We start from the raw sequence: 4,817 nt of genomic DNA, 5'->3' as shown, positions 1-4,817 counted from the left end.
TGAAAACTCTTATTCTGAGTTTTGAGTAGTGAAAATTAGGTACATTCTTTGGCTCTGAGTTAGACAAATCCAAAAAAACAAGTAAAATCCAGTTTTACAAAAGTTTTAAAAATGAGCAGACTCGATTTATTTAACATTTAGGTACTTACTCAACAATCAATCTTTCATAAATTGCTTAAACGCTTACCAAAAGGTAAATTCTTATTTCTGAATTTGATTGGAATCTGCCGGCTCTCTGCTTTTTTGACAAAAGTCCCATTCTTTAACACATATAATTTGGCACAATAAATGTAAGTGTTATTGTCGGATGGTCCAAGGGTCTTATTCAGATCCACCTTAACGTAGCCGTAGCTGTTGTCTTGCATGGCCATGTTAACCGTCTGTGTTATTCTTGTTCCTGCGTTAAAATCTGAAAACAATATAGTACATTACTACAGAGGCTGGGAAGTAAGGGGTTGTCGGCCGAATGCATATAGACGGCCGAACGTAGTGAGGCCAGATAGTTATGAGGCCGACAACCCCTTTTCACGCCGAGGTATGTATAGTGCTTTTCTTAAACATGCAATGAAATAACAATAAAAATTGATGATGATGATTGTTTCATGTCCTAATGTGATAGGTTATTCAGTGCGTGGGGTTCATAAGGGGAACGAAAATTTTATTGTTTTTGCGCTACGACGCACGGTTGAAGAGCATTATAAAGAATTTTAGTTTTTTTTTATCTTTTTTTTTAGTTTTTTTTTTAATAAACCCCTAATTAATAGGGGTTTCTTACAGAGGAACGAACATTTTATTATTTTTGCGTACGACGCATGGTTTAGGAGATACAGCCCGATAAATTTTTTTTTTGCTCTTTTTCTTTTTTTTCTTTTGTTGTGTTTTTTTAAATGTTATTAATTTCCGAAAGGGGAACGAAAATTTGATTATTTTTGCGCTACGACGTACGGTTTAGGAAATACAGCATTATAAAGTTTTTTTTTCTTTTTTGTGTTTTTTTTTTAATATAAAGTAAGGGTTTCTCACAGAGGAACGAACATTTTATTATTTTTGCGCTACGACGCATGGTTTACGAGATACAGCCCTATAAATATATTTTTTTTCTTTTTTTTTCTTTTCTTGTTTTTTTAAATGTTATTAAGGGGCTCCTAAAGGGGAACGAAAATTTGATTATTTTTGCGCTACGACGTACGGCTTAGGAGATACAGGGGGCCTAGCCAAAACGCATTTCGAAAAAAGATATCGCTAACGAATCGATAAAAAATGTATGGGAATGACAGGTACCGTAGATGAGTCTGTCGAAAAATATTAACGAATACAAAAATGTTAGCCAAGTTGCAATGTTGTAACGAAACGCAAAACTTTCGTTACCGGGATTCGACATCTGTCATACATTGTCTAGCCAAGTGACACTTTTGACAAGCGTTATCGCCTCCTAGGTGTCGATACGTAGCGCGAGCTATCCCCTTGCAGATAACTTACCGAAGCACAAGAAAATACCGAATAATAGTGTTTGTAAATTAGAATTTGTAATAAAAAGCATACTTCAACATTATTGTGGGCGGCGAACAACGCGGAAGTGTCGCTTAGACGCAGGCGCCGTCTGAAAAATCGCCTCTATTGAAACTTGAAACTGCTTAGGAAAGGACTGCCCTTAGCTGGTGATCTTATCATGTATGCTACGATCAAAGGATTGTGGGCCGTACGCAGCATTTCACCCAAAGGATCCAATGTGACCGAGGCGCTGAATATCTACCTATCTATAGTGACAGTGTCATGGAAAAATGGATTATGCACCCACAAATGCAACACGAAACAATGTCCCTACAAAGGTAAGAGTGAGTCAATAACTTATCCCTACTATACCTACTAATAAGTATATAAAATATGTTATTAATGCTAAAATAACTAATGTGTTCCTGTTACGTCATCAAATATAAACCGATGAACGGTGTAGATTAAATTTGGTACCCATATGCGCAATGGCAAGCACTTGTTTTTCAATAGGAAAGTGAATTGAATGTGTAAAGGCAAAGGTATATAGGTAAAGGCTTTACAAATATAGATAAAGACTCGGGAACAAAAGTTCTTCACACAAATAAATGCCCTTCCCGGGAAGCAAAACCATCACCTTCATAGGCAAGGTCACTAACAACTAGCAATATTGTAGTGTCATCCCATTTTCTTAAATTGATTTGAAAGGGATGAGACTACAGTGTTGCTACTTTTTAATTTCTACAATTTCTAGTCAGACTCTACAGTAAGCTCAAGAAGACTTGTGTTGTGGGTACTTAGGGTACTTAGATAACTATATATAGATGGTCAAACCAATTTGTCAGTCAGTAAGAACCAGGAAAACTATACTCATACTTATCTTTTGGGTGCTAGTACTGGTATATGACAAAGCTAGTATGATTCTCTCTGTCTTTGTTTGAAATGAGACAGTCCTTTGACAAACTATACTTAAATACATAGACAACACCCATGACTCAGGTACAAAATATCTGTGCTCATTACACAAACAAATTTCCTTACCGGGGATTTAAACTCAGGATTATCAGCTTAACCGGCAGGGTCACTAGTCACTACCAACTAGGCCAGACGGGCTGTTGTCATACATATACATTATCAACCATATTAATGAAACTTTTTCATATTATGAAACATTGTATATGACTTCTTTTGGCAGGCGCAGATACAGTCAGCTGCAGAGAAAAGGTCCCACCCCTGCATACAAACTTCTATGTAGTGGTGGTACCTTTTCTCTGCAGCTGACTGTACCTACACACTATATAAAAATAATCATAACATGTACTTACACAAAACATTTAGTTTTTTTTTTGTCATATGACTGGTAGAGAATAAGTATTATAACCAAATGTTACAGAGTTTGTTGAAAAACTAAGCATTCATTTTGTTTCAGGTGACTTGGATATTCATTGCAGCCTTGGCATATGAACCAATACTTTATGGTGCTCCAAAGTCAGGGTCAAGGGAAGAAACTATGTCACATGTACAACCACAAAAATATATTGAGTGTTGTTTTACTATTTTAATACACTGTACATAATATATGTACAAACAAGAAAAGAATGCTTGGCTACTGATTTCATGCTGCTGGCAAAAAATACCTGCTGCATCTTTCATTAATAGATTTTCAATAAAATAAATTAACTTTTTAACCCAATCATTGTGTCATTTATTTATGGTGGTTACCACCTTAACTTTTGGTATGCTTAGGAGCAGATCTGCTCCCATGTACTTACCTATATTCAACTTTAAAAAATGCATTAATTTTTAAAAGTTGTCTTTGTAAAACGACCGGTCTGGCCTAGTGAGTAGTGACCCTGCCTGCTAAGCCGATGGTCCTGGGTTCGAATCCCAGTAAGGGCATTTATTTGTGTGATGAACACTAATATTTGTTCCTGAGTTATGGGTGTTTTCTATGTATATAAGTTTGTATTTGTCTATATAAGTATGTGTATCGTCGCCTAGCACCCATAGTACAAGCTTTGGTTAGTTTGGGGCTAGGTTGATCTGTGTAAGATGTCCCCAATATTTATTTATTTATTTATTTTATTTTATTCAATTATGATTGATATATAAATTACAAATTTTTGACAGGAGCATACAAAAGGTTAAATATGAACAGCCAGTAGCTTAGCGGGTGAGATTACCTTCCCAAATTTCCATTGACTATAAATAATAAAGATGTGTTTAATTCATTTTTAACGCCTCACTCACTTAGGTATTTCTATTACTGAGTAAACAAAAATCAAAGACAGGTAGGTAATAAAAAAATAATATTAAGTAACAATATGATTTATTAGTTTTGGTTTCACAGGCAGCTTTTATCTTATCTAATGCATCTTCTTAGTCGGCGTCTTCATTGCTGAAGGTCGTGTCTAGTTTGAAGAGTTTCCTGCGCGATGTACCATGCTTTTCCAAGTGTTCCTGTCCTCGGCGATCTTAATAGATAAATCTAATGCATAACATCTATGTATTCAATGTCCGCTTGACTTTTGTTAATTTCGAAAATGTTTGAAGTCTATGAAGTAAATGAATTCACTGAGGTTACACTGATTCGGGCAAACCTGTCCACAATTTCACTTCACGGTTTGAATCAATACTAACGCTTAAAGTATTGTCTCTTCTGGTCAAGTAAGCCAGCAGTGCACGTCCTTAGCACTGGTAACTGCCATGAAGGCGTCATTGCAGCGGCAGCTCTGACTGTACGTGCCAACTTGGCGAGGACTTCTCAGCGTGGAAGAAGAGCCCGCGGAGCCGCTCTTGCCCGCTCTGGCTGCGTCGCCGCCTTGGTTGGGGCTGCGGGGACGACGGCTGTCTGAAATTGTTAAACTTTAGGTCAAAATTATATGCAATTAACAACGCACTCTTCAAATATTACACTATATAGAGTTATCTTATCACGAAATTGTGATAAACTAAGTTAAACAAATACCAACATATTTAATTTGCTTACCGATAAAACAATTATTTCCTCCAAAATTAGATTCGCTGTTCACTTGACACTCTTGACAGCTGACAGATGATGTTTCTTGACGGTTTTGAACGAGAACCACAGACAAAAATTAATTTTTACCGACTTGGCGCATAGAATGAGCGAAAACTAAAAAGATTGCCTCTTGGCTAGGTTATTATAAACATTATCGACCAGTCGCTCGCGAACGTAGAGATCGAATCGATAAGGAGCGAATGTAATTTGGCTACGGGCCCAGCATTATAAAGTTTTTTTAGTTATTTTTTTTTCTGTTTTGTTTTTTTTTAAATATTAATTAAGGGTTTCTTACAGAGGAACG

General features: G+C 36.3%; 2 long non-coding RNA genes across 2 annotated transcripts; one reads left to right on the top strand and one right to left on the bottom strand.

Annotated features, from left to right (window-relative positions):
• Positions 1-1,212: 1,212 nt before the first annotated feature.
• Positions 1,213-3,184, top strand: LOC134806333 (uncharacterized). The gene is made up of 2 exons (XR_010146518.1): positions 1,213-1,829; positions 2,921-3,184. It is a non-coding gene; the product is annotated as an uncharacterized LOC134806333 (long non-coding RNA).
• A 619-nt stretch (positions 3,185-3,803) lies between these two features.
• Positions 3,804-4,371, bottom strand: LOC134806332 (uncharacterized). The gene is made up of 2 exons (XR_010146517.1): positions 3,992-4,371; positions 3,804-3,869 (listed from the first exon to the last, which is right to left on the bottom strand). It is a non-coding gene; the product is annotated as an uncharacterized LOC134806332 (long non-coding RNA).
• Positions 4,372-4,817: the final 446 nt, after the last annotated feature.

This window comes from Cydia splendana, chromosome 3, assembly GCF_910591565.1.
Source record: "Cydia splendana chromosome 3, ilCydSple1.2, whole genome shotgun sequence".
NCBI classification, from domain to species: domain Eukaryota; kingdom Metazoa; phylum Arthropoda; class Insecta; order Lepidoptera; family Tortricidae; genus Cydia; species Cydia splendana.
This window is presented reverse-complemented; position numbering and strand designations above follow the sequence as displayed.